Below are 17,923 nucleotides of genomic sequence, written 5' to 3' on the forward strand. Positions count from 1 at the left end.
AATTTCGCTGAACTATTAAGAGTCATCTTTAAAATAGCTGCTGGCATCAGGGCTGGTGTGTTGCTGAATAAAAGACATTTATTACCGTCTTATCTCTCATTTGCATTTCCAAATCCCCTTTTTTGGCCTAAGTTCCACGGCTCAATAGCTTTAGTCCCTTAGTAATAGGAACTGACGAAGCAGTTTTATTAAAATATCTCTCCTTACAACGACAGTACCTCGATAGGCTGAATTTGTATTCCTCTCATAGACTTGTAGTTTGAGTATTGTTACTGAGATGGATTTATCAAGATTTGTTCCAACATGCCAGACTAATCCTATTGATATTTGCTTGATGTTTAATTATTTGTTTGTGTATATTCACATGCAGATGCAGTGCATAGAGAAATAGAAAACGGTCTAGATCTGTAGTCAGCCAGATATGGATTGAGCTGGGGGTTCAAGTCAAGAGTGAATTAGGAAATCACAGTTGCCAGAGACTTTTGTAAGTGAACTTTTTGTAAGAACACTGCCGTCTCGGATGTCTCACTCTTACTTCTGCTGGGACAGTGAAATATACGTTTTATTTTACAGAGCAGTGTTTATATCAAAACACCATTTTCTTCGTTTCTTTTTTCCTTTTGTGGATATGCTTATCTATCCTCAACCCCTGGCTTGGGTTTAGGAAAACCCCAGTTCCCAGACTTGTACAAAGAGGAGAGGTTTTAGAGCTCTCCCTCATCTGACAAGAAGAGGCAAGATCCAAAATTCAGAGTATAAGAACACAAAAGTCATTCTTAGGTATGTAATATGTGCCCTACTTTGTTTCAAATGGCATTTAAGACATCCTACAAGGGTACATGTTGTGTGGCAAAGTCTGGTAAATTAGAAGCAGGGGAAATGATGAGACAAATAAAAAACACAAGTAGACGTATAAGTTGAAGGCCAGAATTAGGTAAATAGGCTGGCTTTATTTGATTTCTTCTCTTTTAACCTGCAGTATAACTTTGGTAAATATACCCATTGCAGCAGCGAATGAGAATTGATTTCAGGCCTTCCCATCTTACCCATGTAGTTCTCCTGCCAAGACTCCATCCACTTTGCCTATCTCTTCTGCAGGGAATTCCAGGGTTTTTTTGTTTGTTTGTTTGTTTTTATTTTTGTTTTTTTGTTTTTAATCAAAATCCAGTTGCTCTTCTACAGCCGGTTGAAATTACACTTTTTCGTAGGGAAACTTCTATGGCTTTGGAGCAGGCAGTAAACTTTCTGCCATCACCATCACCAGCAGAAGAAACCCACAAATGAACAAAAACATCCCCATGTTTATACTCCCTTGAGAGTCTGACAGGCAAACAGGAACTGAGACACAGAAACACTAACTTTTTTTTTCTTCCTTTTTTCTTTGATGAACTCATCTAGGGAACAGAATTTCCCTAATTCATCTTTTTTTTTTTTTTTTTAAATCCAGATGAGACTAAGATGTTTTAAAGGACTATTGTTACCTACAGTACAAACAGAACACTTTATCTTAATTGTCTGTAAACAATGAACTGTTGATTTCATATCATCATTGTGATTCCTGCATCACAATGGCTACATCTATATCTTTTTGTTGTAAAGTGTCATACACTTCCGTTTCTGTGTGATATGAGTCATATACCTGATAAATATGTTGAAATATGTTGAAATATGTTGAAAAAGAAAACCCCCCAAACTTTCACAGACTTCAAGATTGTTCAGCTAAGAAAAGGATATTAAAGATAGTATTAGCTAATGTGGTGTATAAGTATTTACCTGTAAATATATATGCATTTTCCCTGTATTTAAAAGACTTTTCTTGATAAGAAAGTAGAGAGCAAAGGAAATAATCTATTCTAACATATACAGTTTTGTTTTTTTTTTTAAATGTGTAGCTTGTGACATCTCTTCCAAAAACCTGTGGTTTGTGCTACAGTTGAAAGTGTGGTTTTTGAAGTTAGATAGATGGAGTTTTGAATCCTGGTTCCATCCCTTATTATCTGGTTGACTTTGAAGTTCAGGGAGGTTAAATTATTGCTTATTTTCCCGCTCAACAACGCAAAGATAATAATTTCCATCTTGCTTTCATTGTGTGAGAGCATACAAGGAAAGGTATGCCATAAAGTAACTAAGTGTTCAAAACTGGTTGTTGTTGTGGTTTTTAAAATTATTTTTATTAACCTATTTCCCACGTTACCTTTGGATTTTTCCTCTTGTATTGATTTTATGCACTGGGTGCCTGGTTTCTGTTTGACTCCAGCCTCTCTGGTTAAAGGAAGCAGAGGCAGCTGCGCTATTTTATTGTCAACTGTGAATTATTCCCTTCATTTCTCATGAAGGTGAATATCAGGATGAAGGTCAGCTACTATCTCCTTTCTCTCCCCATTACCACTGTTCTCTCTCAGCCTGTCTCTTCCCTCCCCTCCTTAGTTCTTTCATTTTTCTTCCTTTGCTACTGCAGAAATGCCAGCACTTGCACCTGTACGCCCTGAGGAATGCCAGCAAGGACTAGGGATTTCATTGTGCAGAAAGTGAAAAATAAAAATTCTAATTGAGAAATTTTACCAATATTAAATTGAAATGAATGTGATGTTCAAGAACTGTCTGCCAGTTGACAAGCTGTCAAGACAAAACACACATATATATTTGCCCAAATGGCAGCCAAATTATTTTAGAAATATCTTACTTGGAGTCTGGAGACACAGCTCTTTTACATTCTACTGTGAATTTCAGAACTTGATGAGAATTCACTTTTATAGCAATACCACATAAAGAGTGGCATGTGAGCTTCTCTGATTTTTTTTGAAGATTTTATTTATTTATTTGACAGATAAGAGATCACAAGTAGGCAGAGAGGCAGGCAGAGAGAGAGGAAGGGAAGCAGGCTCCCTGCTGAGCAGAGAGCCCGAAGCGGAGCTCGATCCCAGGACCCTGGGATCATGACCCGAGACTAAGGCAGAGGCTTTAACCCACTGAGCCACCCTGGTGCCCCAGCTTCTCTGAATTTAACTGTGAATCCCACACTAGCATTGTTGAAGTTGGTTTTTCAATGTACATTTGCCTACATGTACTGAGTTCCAGACAAAATAGATATTTTTAATGCCGTTGTTCATTGGGGTGAGGGGTGTTTAACCCTGGCCTTATGTCTACACCTGTGTTCAGATAAAATAAACTTTTATTGAGTTGAAAACAGAATCTCAGATTATTTGGCTGCAGATTTGCCTTCTATTTGTGTAAGTGGCATAATCCATATAAGCCTTGCTTTATCTGTATGGTGTGCACAGTGATCTCTCCCTAAGTAAATACGTTTGGAAAAATTCAGTGATTATATTTGAAGTACTTGGCAGAGCATAGAGTTAGTGACCAACATGTATTAGTTTCTTTATAACCATCCATTTGTGAATTACTTTTACTAGTAAGATTCAGTAAACTGATATGAATGGCTGAGTCAATGAAAAACTTCTCAGCAAGCCTTACCTTTATATTTCAAAAAGTGTGCATGTTGGAATGAACCCTGTTTTATTCAAAAGGGCCTATTAGCAAAGGCAAGTGTGAAGGAATGAGGAACCACATAGCGCTTAAGCTGGTAGGCATTACTGTGTCGTAGAGTACACACAGTTACTTAACAGGTAACTGGAGGTATTTTTAGTTTTCTCTGAGACTAAGGGCTTTTCTAATGATAATCAATGTATACTGAAAGGGTGCTATATGCCAGAAGCTGTGTTAAATGCTTTTAATATCCGTGACAACCCTGTAACATCAGTACTAATATTAACTTCCTTATATCTCATTATTTTTAATCAGAAAAATGGGGAAAATAATAGCTAATCCAAATCCAGATGTTAAGTGGAGGAGCTGGGATTTAAATCCAGACATCTGGCTCTACCTCTCATGGGTTTAACCAGTATGCTGCACTAATCTTCGATAATATCTCTAGAGAATTTTGTTTATACGAGCACTGTGCTTCCACTGCATATTTATAATAGTTAATATTTTTCCAAGGTGGAAGAGCACTTGAGGTCAACATACTTTGCAAATTAAATCGAAAACTAAGACGGCACTTGGAAAGGAAAAGTTTGGGTAAAGTAGGACACAATTTTCAAGATAGGCACCTAGGCATTTGAAAAGTGTAACAACAATCTATCACATAGAAATTCAAATAACAATAAAATTAATTAGGAGCCATGTGGTGAACACTGGTGCTCTTAATACAATAAAGATAAAGACTAAAGAGAGTGATTGTGATTGACTCTAGACTTCCTGGTTGTGAATGCAAAAGGAGAAGGAGCTTTCCACAAAAAACATGCATCAAAATATCAGAAAAAAGTTAAGTTCATTATCTTTGAATTGGAATGCATTTAATCTTAGAGAATATCTCTTGGTCTTCAAAGAAAAAAATGAAGTCAAACGTTCATTCTTAGAGAAAAGGGGTAAATGGAGTTCTGTAGAATTCATTTTTTCTTGAACAGTTTGAGATTGCATTGTTGACTTGATACACCATCACCATGGAAAACCTTGGGAAGTCCTTCCCACATGGATGCTTTTTTCCACAGCCATCACGATCAGAAAATTTATATCAATATACCACTGCTCTTGAAAGCACAGACTTTGGTCAAATGTCTCCATTTTTTTTTAAAACGTTAAAAAGATCAAATTCAGGACTGCACATGGATTACCATTGTTTCTAGAATGCTTCCATCTGGAATGGTTCTTAAGTTGTTTCTTTTCTGACCTTTACCCTTAGAGGTTATAGAAGAATTAATCTATAGAATTCCTTAGTTAGGAATTGTCTGATGTTTCCTTGAGATTAAATCCAGAATATGCATCTTTGGTAGTGCTATCACAGATAACATTGATTTGTATCAAGTGGAACAAGATTCTGATTTATTCCATTATTGGTGATAATAATTTTGATAATAATTTCATTAAGGTGTTATACAACTGTGTGCATCCACTGTGAAGTTGTTGGTTTTTTTTTTTTCTCCTTTTTGTACCTAATGACAACTTTGTCAGCAGATACTTTGCACCTAGGTAAATATCTTATTCTTCATCAAATTACTACCCCCCCCAATTTTAGCATTCATTGAGGTTTCTTGGCTGAATTAATTATTACCATGACAGCTGCCACATGGTGGTTATACTAATTCCCTCATTCCATCTGCATTTATTACTTGACATTCTTCTCTAGGGAAAAGCTTGCTTTTCTTCCCATTTATTTGCTTGCATATTTATTTATATTAGTTTGGGCTTTTAGATTTCTGTGATAATAGTTATGAATATCATTTATACCAGACTTGGCCATGACGTGCCCTTGAAGCTGATTCTATGCCCTATTGACATGCCTCATCATTCTTTGGGTATAGTCTTATCACTGGCCAAAATGTTCTAGGCTTCTTTTGTACTCTCCCTGACCCAGCCCTGGAATTTGCCATTCATTCACTCCTTCGTCTCTCTGTCTGTCTATCTATCTGGCTAGCTATCTGAAGGACAGCATGAGCAGAGGGAAGGGGCAGAGGGAGTGGGATTAAGCAGGCTCCCCGCTGAGCATGGATTCAGGCACAGCACTCTGTCTCAGGACCCTGAGATCATGACCTGAGCCACAACTGCTTCAGATACTCAGCTGACTGCGTGCCCCAGGGAATTTGCCAACTCTACAGAAAGACCTGGTTCCGTCTAAGTGAGACTGGTATTATGGTGCCAAATTCAGGATATTGGTTGTATTTATTGCTACAAAAGTGTTGCTACTCCCAGATATTCTCAGTGGACAGAATAAAGTAATGAATGGGGGCACATGTGTGTGTGTGTGCGCGCGCGCGCACACACACACACACACACACACACACACAATGATCCCTTCAGAGTTGAATGGTGTTCCCGCTAAATTTTGTCTGCCCAGAACTTTAGATTAGGGTCTTTGCGGATGTAATTAGTTAAATGGAGACCTTGAATTAGATGGAGGCAGAGACTGGAGGTGTGCTCCCCTAAGGAATGCCAGGAGTTACTAGTAACCGGAGGGGGCAAAGGGAACATCCTTCAGAAGAAACGTGGGCCGGTCAGCACTTTGATTTTGGACTCCAGAACTGTGAGAGAATAAATTCTTGTTGTTTTTAGCAACCCAATTTGTGATCATTTGTTATGGTAGCCAAAGGAAACTAAAATGTTATCTATCTTTTGAAAACTGTGAGTTCATCTCTTAACCTTCAATCTAAAGCAACACCAGAGGGTTCATTTATATATATATACACACACATATATATATATATATGTATATATGTATACACACACACACACACACACACACACACATATATATATTTTTTATTTATGTATTTTTTTTCTCCAACAATAGGAAACCCGAGTTTCTTTATCCTCAGTATATTTGTTATTTGGGTCACCCTTCACATCCTGTAAAAAAAGGATTTCCATTTACTCTTGTTGCTTAGCCCCCATTCTCTCACACAAATGTTTACCTACTGTTGTATTCTCCCTCCGTCTCCCTTCCCTTACACAGATCCCTCTCACCTACCCACACTTAATGGCTTTTGTACTAAATTGTGCAGATGGCACACAGATAGGAATGGCAGCAGGAATGGCTGTATAATACTCCTAACTTTTATTCTCCTATATACCTCCGTTGTTTCTTATGGTATAATAGACCTGTGGCAACATTTTCCAATCTATATTCAAAATAAGTTTATGAGAAGAAAAAAGATCAAATTCAATTGATAAACACTAAATTAAAGTAAATGAAATACTTTTTGTGTTTCCGAGTCTTCAAAGTATTAATATATCATAATCTGATAAATTATGCTTTTATATGATCCCAGGAACTATTTTTTTAGAAAGATGTTGCAGCACTAACATAGTTTTACACTACAAAAGCTTTACAAAGGCATGTCTGATAAGAAGATATTTTTGATTCTATGCAAGGCCACATGTTAGTTTAGCGGGTAGCTAAACAGTCAAATTTGCAATTTCTGAAGAATAGATTAAAAATTATGATGACTGGGACACCTGGGTGGCTCAGTGGGTTAAAGCCTCTGCCTTCAGCTCAGGTCATGATCCCAGGGTCCTGGGATCGAGCCCCACATCGGGCTCTCTGCTCAGCAGGGAGCCTGCTTCCTCCTCTCTCTCTCTGCCTGCCTCTCTGCCTACTTGTGATCTCTGTCAAATAAATAAATAAATAATATTAAAAAAAATTACGATGACTGTAGCTTACATGGATTAACTTGTTATTCTTGTCATTGCCCAGTACTCATTTCAGTCACCTCTAAAGAAGATCCCAAAGTAACAGAGATTCATTTTCCTATAATTTTTATTATTAAAGAAACAATTTTTGTCACATAAGCTTCAAAGATCAAAGAATGTTCATACTAAAAACAGTCTTAAACCTCACATTCTCCTCTCTTATAATTTAGAGGTCATAGATTTCTTTCTTTCTCTTGGCGAGATTAAAAAAAAAAAATTGGTACCATTTCTCTATTTTAAAGAAAAGATGCCGAATAAGAAGGTGGAAATACATATCTTGATGGATTTGATTATATTTTTTTGTCTTGTTTGATTCAGAGTGATGAACAAAACTGAAATTCTTTAGGAAAACATGGGTGGGAAATCATGGGGATTGAAATAAATACTCTCAAAAGAAATCCAGCTGCTCTACCTGATATGAATGCTTGTAACAGCTGTGGTTCCGAAACTCTAAGATGACGTGAGGATTGTGTAGTTTCTGTTTTGCATAAAGAAGCTAACCTTCATTGGGGATACATATTAGAAATACTGAAATATTCTTCTATCAGTAAGTCTGTACTTATCATAAAGAAATTTAAAATACTTCAGAAAAATTTTGTATTCTAGGTCAAGGGTTGAGAAACCAAGGTAGGCTTCAACCCAGATAATCTGATGATCCTGTTGTCTTCCGTGTCTCCTTGCTCTCATATGAGAATTAATATTTTAGGACTCAACATATTTATTGATTTCAGAGGCAAAAGGGCAAATCCTCCATAAGTTATTCAAGCCATGCTTGTGTCCAGAGCTCTGTGAATTAGCACCAACACCCACAGTTTGATGAGTTTTTTTGTTACATTATCATTATAGGAAATCATGAATTAAAAGGGACCATAGAGCAAAAGCTTAGAGTTCGGCCTTTGCCCACATTTGCCTGTTAGAGAAATGAAGCAGCTACATGTCAGGACAGCTCCGAAACACGCATTTGTGAAATTCTGAAGTCTTGGCCGAAAATGAATGTAGGACACCTCTATCAATCTATTTTTGGTGTCAGCATGCTCTTCTCAGAACCTTGCCTCTTGGAGCTGGTCCTGGGGATTCCTTAGTGTCTCTATGCATGTATTCATATTATTTAACTTTGATATTTGCAGCAATGGGTTTAATAATAGTACTTCCTGGATTCACTGGCCTTTAAAAATTACCATTTGATTTTTTTTAGGCCCAAAGGCCTTTATTCCTTGGCTGATTAGCAATCACACTTTTATGAGATATGTGTTGTTTTTTTCCTATTCCTCTTACCAATAACTTCACAGAGAGAACAGTGAAATATGTTTGGCAAGATAGCTACATATATAGATCAGCACATAGAGTAATACATAAAATATGGTAGAACTTTTAAAAGAAGTAAAGGATAAGGCTATTTAGATTTGTATAATGTAGACTGAATGCAAAAGGAGATAAAAGTATGTATGTATGTGTGTGGGTACTTGATATATAATTAGATGTAAAACAAGATAAAAAATAGTTACATATGAGACTGGAGATGAGAATATACAGATCATTTCAGAGACATCGCCTGTTGCAAGAAAACAAGTTTTCATCCCCTGTGTCTGGATTTGAAGAGTTAAAATCTGTATAACCATATTTGTGCCACTGTTTAAGATGATTTTATTCATTTTCTTTTTGTCAGTGAGCATGACACCAAGGAGTCTTCCCTTTATAATCATGTCAGATTTTTCAGTTCTCATCATTATCTAGCAATTATGAATCTTTGCAAGCCACAAGAGTCATCTGAGTTCAAGAACTACATTTGGGGTGGGAGAAGGATAGAGTGGGTTTGGAGAGGAAGACCGCAGAAGTAAAAGTGCTGTTTTCTTCACATCGTATCAAGAGAACCTACTATCAATAGGATTTATTCCTCTTGATGCTAAGCTTAGTCACCTGGCTGGGGTATTATTTGATAAGGGTACCTACTGTAAAGTTACTGCTTTCCCCTCTTTTCCACATTGTACCCTTAAGAAGGAAGTCTCAATGTGCAACATGTATTTAAGGAGTGGGAAGTTACGCTTTCCCCCGCATACCACATGATGACTCTACTCACGTGTATTTCTCATACATAGGGCATTTGTCTCTTTCCTCCTTTCTTTCTTTCTTAAGATTATTTATTTATTTATTTGACAGACAGAGATCACAAGTAGGCAGAGAGGCAGGCAGAGAGAGAAGGGGGAAGCAGGCTCCCTGCTGAGCAGAGAGCCTGATGTGAGGCTTGATCCCAGGACCATGGGATCATGACCCAAGCTGAAGGTAGAGGCTTAACCCACTGAACCACCCAGGTGCCCCCTTTCTTTCTTTCTTTTTTCTTTCTCTCTTTCATTTAATCAATATATACTCAAGGGTTATTTATTTTACACTTTGGTTTATAATCCAATACAGTTTTACTTTCTTGCCCAACTTATTTTTCAGCTTTGTCAACTGGGAGCCCTTTTAGTTGTCTCCTGTGTTCCTTTGACATCCACCCATCCTTCCATCCACCTATCCATCCATCCATCCAACCTCATCCTCTTCCTCCTCATCATCAGTATTTTGGTTTGGATTTTAGCACTTATTTACTTTCTTACTTTCTTGAACTTCATGGTGTTCCAGGCTTATCTTATATAATTATCACTGTAATTCTAGAATTAACTATTTCTCCAAGGAGTCCTGGTTCCTTTTATTGGGGTGTCAGAAACCAAGAGGAGTGTTACTTCTAGGTTGCCTTTGCTTCAGGCCCTCTCAGCTGATACAGGGAGAGACAAATAAATGTGGATACACTAATTTATACACTAAAAACACATATATACATATATATTGCACAAATATACATGAGTAGTATCTTAGTGTATGTACTAATAGTATACTAATCTATGTATTAGAATATTAGTATGTTAGTGTGTTAGGGTGTGTGTGTTTATAGTGTACTTATACACACACACACACACACACACACACACACAGGTCTGCTCCTTTTCCCCCCACTCAGTAAGTTTCAAAGTATGTATACAGTATAGTTGTATTATTTTGTCAAAGGTTTTGCATTTTATCCTGGGAAACGCGGACATCCTAATTTTTTTTTTAAAGATTTTATTTATTTATTTGACAGACAGATCACAAGTAGGCAGAGAGAGGAGGAAGCAGGCTCCCTGCCTAGCAGAGAGCCTTATGCAGGGCTCGATCCCAGGACCCTGAGATCATGACCTGAGCCGAAGGCAGAGGCTTTAACCCACTGAGCCACCCAGGCACCCCGCAGACATCCTAATTTTAAAAAACACTTGCATATATTGAGATTTACTTACTGTGCTATGAATTTTAATGATTTTAACAAGTACATTGTGCCATGGGTCCATCATTACAGTATCGTACAGAATAGCTTTAGTACCTTAAAAATATCCATGGAGTTTTACCTATTAAACTTCTTCATTTCCTTCAGTCCCAGCCACCGATCTGTTAATTGACTCTATAATTTTGTCTTTCCTAAAATATCATGTAAAGGAATAATATAGTTTGTAGACCTTTCCTTTAGTAATGTGCATTTAAGATTCATCCACATTTTTGCATGGCTTAAGAGTTCATTTCTTTTCATCACGAGGTAGACTTTTCTCGTATGGATTGCCGTAATTTGTGTATCCATTTACTTATTGAAGGATATTTTGATTGTTTCCAGTTCTGTGTGATTATAAATAAAGATGTTATAAGTATTCAGATACAGGTTTTTGTTTAGAAGTAAGTTTTCAATTCAGTTGGATAAATATCTAGGAGTGTGACTGCTTGATCATATGGGAAGCTCATATTTAATTTTGAAAGAAATTCTAATTGGTTTTGCCAAAATACCACAAAGCCCTATCTATAATCCCTCTTTGGTCATCAGACAAAACAGTGGTAGACAAGCTAGAACAGAAAGCGATCAGTTAATATACAGATGAGCTTAAGGACTTGAATGAGTTCCAGGGATCACATTATAAGCAGGAACTATCTTAAAATGCTGTCCGACCTTTGGGAAATGCTACCTAAGAGGATTTCTTATCTTTCCTTTCGTCTGTTCAAAATGAGCCCCCCTGATTCCATTCTTCAGCATTGTGTTCATGGGCACTGTTCCCCAGCTTGCCACTAACAGCATTACTCTGCCTATTTGTGCTTTTGAAAGCTTGTGTGGAAAAGGGAATGAGTACAGAAATGAGTATCTTATAGCCAGTAACCCCCTCTAGAGACCATTCCTCTGTCAAGGCGGCAGTGAACACCCTGAGTGTATGCCTAACTCATGTTTTATTTATTCTCAACTAACTGCCCATCTCCCCCGTGACAGTATGGATAATTAGCAGTCAGTTTATATAAGGTTGCTTCCATTGTGGAACACAGGTAGACATTTGATCAGATCTAATTCAATTAGTTGCAACTCCAGGTATTTGCCATGAGGACAGAGAAGGTGTGGAAGTACTATCTTTCCCAGTAACTCAACATGGAGATAGGTGAAACCATTAGGCAGACGTCATCTTTTCATGGTGTATTTAGAGAAATGGAAAAGCTACACTTCACAGTGCAGGGAAGGACATGAAACCAGTAACAAAGCAAGAGACTGTGAAACTTCTTATTGGATTCCTTAGTCTCTAGTTGTAGAGACAGACTGAGCCTTCAATAGTTCCCATCTCTGGCTTCCATGATACTCCATCCATCCATCCATGACACCCCCCAAATGGGAGGGCATAATAATGTTTCTTAAAATCAAATGTCTCTTAAGAAGTAGAAAATTGTCCTTTGCATGCTGTCGGTGCCTGTGAAAAGAAATAATTGGAAGGATATAGAAGCATTTTTCCTCCTGGATATGTAAATAGTGCATAGAGATAATAAATATTTATGCCCACCCAAATGATATGCTGTTTTTTTTTCATTACATAGACCTAGAGAATAGACCATCAGTCTTGTGTCTTCCCTTTGAAAGAACTTGGCTTTTCAGCCGAAGGCATGGGATGAGTCATATGTAGTGCTTATCTTCATAATATAGTAAAAGGGGAAGTTTTGTCTTTACCTGGCATCAACGGCTGTCCATGTAGAAACAATGAACTGAAATGTTATATTCTTGGGAACGTTTAAACCAGAATTGGGGATGGGATATCCCTTCTGCCGGGCTTTTAAAAGGATCGCACAGGGATGCCTGGGTGGCTCAGTTGGTTGAGCCGCTGCCTTTGGCTCAGGTCATGATCCCAGGGTCCTGGGATCGAGGCCTACATCGTGCTCCTTGCTCGGCGGGGAGCCTGCTTCTCTCGCTGCCTCTGCCTGCCTCTCTGCCTACTTGTGTGTATTCTCTCTCTCTCTCTCTCTGGCAAATAAATAAAATCTTAAAAAAAAAAAAAAAAAGGATCGCACATCTCCTTGTCCTTTCTCGGAAAGAAAGAGAAATAGAGAGAAGGAATAGTTTCCGTTTATGATAAAAGACTCTTGATGCCACGCTCAATGTCACTTTCCCATCCATTTATATTCACAGATCCTATTAATGGATGTAAGATAACCTACAGTCTTCTATGCTTTGTTCTTTTGAAAATTACTATTAAAGAAATGCGGAATGATCAAGACTGAAAACAAAGGACAAAATTCATTCCCGAGTATGTCTTTGTTGTCCTTTTTCTCACCTTGACAGAATCATCTGAATAATGTTAATCACCCCAGGATCCTTTTTTTTTTTTTTTTTTGTATTGTTATTCCTGGGTAATTATTAGGGCTGCTGATACCGTTAGGTGACGATGAAATAATACTAAACAATCCCCACACATTTATGTATATGTAACAAGTTACAATGTCGAAATTGAATGAAAGGAGAAGTGCCAGGATCCATCTTAGGAATAGTTCTTGCAGTGTCCGACTGCTCCAGTAAATGCTATGCTGGTGCCCTGTGAGCGCCTCGCGTGGGGCCCGCCCAGCAAGAAAAGTAAGACCCTGTGCTGTGAGTCCAGCACTGTCTCCCCTGCTTCATTCTGCACTAAGGGCATCGGTAAGTCAGAATTCTCCTAAGCATGGACAACAGTTCTTGTTCCTATTAGGCCTTTCCACATTCTCACCTTCTCTTGTCCCTGGTACACATTTTTAAATTATGCATTAAGGTGTAATATCCACAGAGTAAACTGCATATATCATAAGAACACATGCTCGCGAGCCGAACAGATTCATGTCATTAGCACCCACGTAAAAAATCAGAATAATACTTGCCTTGCAGAATTCATTCTTGGGCTGCTTTCTGTCACCGTGCCCATAAGAGCAACCAGTATCCTCACTTCTGAAATGATAGCATTTTGCCTCTTTTGTACTTTATATAGGTGGACTCATACACTTGGTTTTGTGTCTGGTTTCTTTCTTTCAATATGGGCTTAAAACCAGTTCTACCAAATTTATAAGCTATGTGAATGAATCAGTGAATGTATTGATTTTTATTTCATTTATCCTGTTGATTCCTCTCCCCCTTCTCTTTTCTTTTTTAATTCTGGTGTTAGAAGGTAACTTGACCATTAGATATGTTATTTTGGGTCTCCTTTTGTTATGTACCCAGCTCAAGGCAGCTAAGGGAGAATTTCCATATCAGGACCAGGGTTGGTTTAGGTAAATCTGCATCCCTAGGACACAGAAGAGATCTCTAATGTGCCTGAAACAGATCTCACTTATTTCTAAAAGGAATTTATTTAGTAAAACTACCTTTATCCCAGGGGCACCTGGCTGGTTCATTTAGTGGAGCATGCAGCTCCTGATCTTGGAGTCATGGCTTTGAGCCCCATGTTGGGTATGGATATTACTTAAGAAAAATAAAAATAAAAATAAATAAATCTTTAAAACTACCTTTATCCCAAAGGGAGTGGGGGAAGTGGACAGTCTGCCCTTTTTTTTTTTTTTTAATTAACCCCCGTTTCTCTATTTTCTCTAATGTTATCATCAGATACATTTAACAAACGTTTATCGAGTGCCTTCATGTATAGACTGTGAAGTCACAGCGATCAAACTCTGAGTGCAGATATTAAGACCAAGTGGTAAGAGTTCACTCTCTGGAGTCAGCAGACCGGGTTGCAAATCCCTGGTAGTTTCTTTTTTTTTTTTTTTTTTTTTAAGATTTTATTTATTTATTTGACAGGCAAAGATCACAAGTAGGCAGAGAGGTAGAGAGAGAGAGAGGAGGAAGCAGGCTCTCCGCTGAGCAGAGAGCCCGATGCGGGGCTCGATCCCAGGACCCCGGGATCATGACCCGAGCCAAAGGCAGAGGCTTTAACCCACTGAGCCACCCAGGCGCCCCCCCTGGTAGTTTCATTAGACTACCAAGCTCACCTTTAGCCCTTTGAAATTCGCCTGTATCAAATATTATATTAACCTACATGAAACATGTCATGTTAGAGAAAAGTATTATAATTTTATTTATTGATATAAATTATCATTTATAAAGGAAACTTCCTTGGGGCGCCTGGGTGGCTCAGTTGGTTAAGCGACTGCCTTCGGCTCAGGTCACGATCCTGGAGTCCCAGGATCGAGTCCCGCATTGGGCTCCCTGCTCAGCAGGGAGTCTGCTTCTCCCTCTGACCCTCTCCCCTCTCATGCTCTCTGTCACTCTCTCTCTAAGTAAATAAACAGACTCTTAAAAAAAATAAAATAAATAAAAAGGAAACATTCTTGCCACTAACTATATCATGTGACATAAATAAGAGATAAATGCTAGATAAATATAATACTAGATAGATATAATGAAATAGATACCTAATATTAGGTAGCTACAACATGAGCTATATGTAAATATATTAAAGTCAGTAGCTTTTTTATAGACATTATTGCCTGTAGAAGGCTTTTATTTCTAAGCCTTCTTGTTCCTTGGTATATAAAGGGATATTTGCAAATATCAGAAAGCTGTCAAATGCATACTAGCATAAAACTGAGATAATGCCGTCAGCATAAAAGGAGGATGCAAGGATGTACATCTGTCACTATGGATTTGAAATTAATTAATGCTGATTCCTTGCATACCTAGAGTGCTCTGCTGGAATGCTCCTCATATTTTGGAGAGCAACGTGTCATGCAAAAATGCATGTGCACATTTTGATATATGCCAAGCCAAGGACATATACGATAAACGTTCTCTCTTAACCATGCCTGCCTTCAAGGGTCACATAATTTGGCAGGGAAGGTAACCCTCTTTCTCTGAAGGCTTGCCAAAGATGTGTGGAAGGAATTTCGTAGCAGAAACCATGGAGGAGGAGGACCCAGAGATGCCAGGAGAGATCAGCAGGGATTTTTTGTTCGCCTGAGACTTGCATGGCAGGGTATCCACTGAAATTTCATGTTGGCTTGTGACTCAGAGGAGCTGCAGCCATTTCTTAAGATCTTTGGACCTGATGAGAAATAGGCACATGATACCGTCTGCTCAGAAGTCAAGTCATGTGAGTAGGTTAGAGTCTGTGCTGGTAGGACTTGTGGGCTCTTCTGAAATATCCATTCCTACAAAATGGAAAACATTTTAGCATCATGTCTGCATTCCAAGGCCTAAAAAATCCAGGGCCTACAAGCCATTAATATTGCACTCAGTGAGGGGCGCCTGGGTGACTCAGTGGGTTAAGCCTCTGCCTTCGGCTCGGGTCATGATCTCAGGGTCCGGGGATCGAGCCCCGCATCGGGCTCTCTGCTCGGCAGGGAGCCTGCTTCCTCCTCTCTCTCTGCCTGCCTCTCTGCCTACTTGTGATCTCTCTCTGTCAAATCAATAAATAAAAATCTTTAAAAATTTAAAAAAAAATATTGCACTCAGTGAGCAAGCCCCTGGATGAATTTTAAAGTATGTGATTGTTTTAAATATTTGGTGGGATCTTTTACCTTATAACCGTCAAGTAAAACACACCTGATCAGAAGATATTTCAAGATGTCATGATAAAAGTGAGTCATTGCTGTACTGTCAGCAATGGTGAAAAAGGTCATTTTGAAGCTTCCTTATCCCCCACCTCAGAGACAAGAGTCATGTTAGATTTTGAAGGGACGTTCTAACACATTAGACTTGGCGCTTTGCTTTGAACAGAAAAGATATTCCTGATTAACTTTAAGATTTGCCTGATTCTTTAGATGTATCCATAGCTCTTGAAGGTCTACAGAACTTCTGATACTATAGAAGCCAATTTGAGCAGGGTGGGGACTGCTTAGATATGTGGGATTCAAGGTTAGGCTTAGGACTGCATAAAGAATATAAAAATGTTCCTCCCTGTGTCTGATGGAATGCTTCCTTGAAATGTTCAAAGGTAAATGCTCAGGCTTTGAAGCCAGACTGTGTTTGAATTGTGGATCTTCTCCTAACCACTAGATGACCATGGGAAGGAAATTTACCTCTCTGAATCTGGATTCTTTTTCTTTACAATGGGATTTAAGAAGGAAAATCATATGAATGGATAAAATACTCTGCTTGGCATGTAGCAAGTGTCAGTTGGCCCAAGCTCTGAGGCATAATTCCATGTTGTGAAAGTCACCCTGATTGGCCTTCTAAGTCAACATGCTCCTGAATTCTCTGAGATCAGTGTACCTAAAGTTGAGTCTTCTTCCATAGTTATGGTTTAGGTTATATTTTGAGAATTAAGGTAGTTTGTCTGTTTAAATAATCAATTATTCTATTACCTTTTTTGCAGGCCATATCTTTACCCTTTGTTTCTGTGATGCCACCTACCCATAAAAGAATTTTTGACATCTAATTTCTCAGTTTTCTGCTGAGTTCCAGGCCTATAACTGAAACTGCCCATGTGACATGGATATATGGGATTGAGGGGCATTTTTAACAATCAGCACATTCAAAACTAACTTAATGGGCTTTTAACAGTGGTAACTTATTATCTCATACATCCTGTGAGTCAGGATCCATGTGGGAGATCCAAAGGTCCTCTGCTTTTAGAATCTTATACAGTTGTATCTTATACAGTTATCAGTGTTTCAGCCAGGGCTGAGATCTCATCTGAGGCTCGACTGGCAAGAATCCCAATTCTAAGGTCTCATGGTTATTGGCAGTGTTGAGATCCTTGAGGGTCTCAGTTTCTTTCCTGTCTGGTGACCCTCCTCCACTCCTCGCTGCATGGCCTTTGCATATGGCAGTTCAGAGCATGGCAACTTCCTTCTTCATAGTCAGCAAGAGAGTCTCTGGCTTAACAGTGGTTACAGTCTCTTGTAACATAATCGTCCCCTGCCCCCATCACCTTTGCTCTATTTTATTGGTGAGAAGGAAATCACAGGTGCTATTTGTTATTGATCTCCTCCTCTGTGGTTCTACAGTAGAAGAATGATTATTTCTAAAACAGGGCTTTGAGCATAGCAGTCCCTTACCACATACCCTTGTGCGCCCTCCCACTGCTCTTAGAAATAAATGTGGGTAGATTTTAACCATTTTTACAGTGAAGAAGGGTCACCTTCTACTTTTCCGCTGCTGTGTCTTCTCTCACCATCCTAGTCCAGGGAACTATTATATATCACTCAGACTTCTGTCTGGCTTCCATACTGCTTGCTTGTCTGCATTCACTATTCTGTGACTTCGAATGCATTCTCTCATTATGACATAGCTTCAGTGTTTCTCCATGCACTGTAGTGCTCGTTCAAAGTTAATAACACGGCTGATAATGCTCTGCACAATTTAACTCTGCCAACATCCCCATGTTTTTGAGCTGTTGACTCTGCCTTACAGGCT

General features: G+C 38.6%; 1 protein-coding gene across 1 annotated transcript in view; it reads left to right on the forward strand.

Moving 5' to 3' along the window:
• LOC308358509 (cadherin-8) overlaps positions 1–17,923 on the forward strand; it is a gene marked incomplete at both ends in the record, with an annotated part of 287,989 nt that overhangs the window by 110,199 nt on the left and 159,867 nt on the right. The window lies entirely within an intron of this gene.

This window comes from Martes martes (assembly GCF_963455335.1).
Source record: "Martes martes genome assembly, chromosome: 17".
In the NCBI taxonomy this organism is placed as follows: Eukaryota; Metazoa; Chordata; class Mammalia; order Carnivora; family Mustelidae; genus Martes; species Martes martes.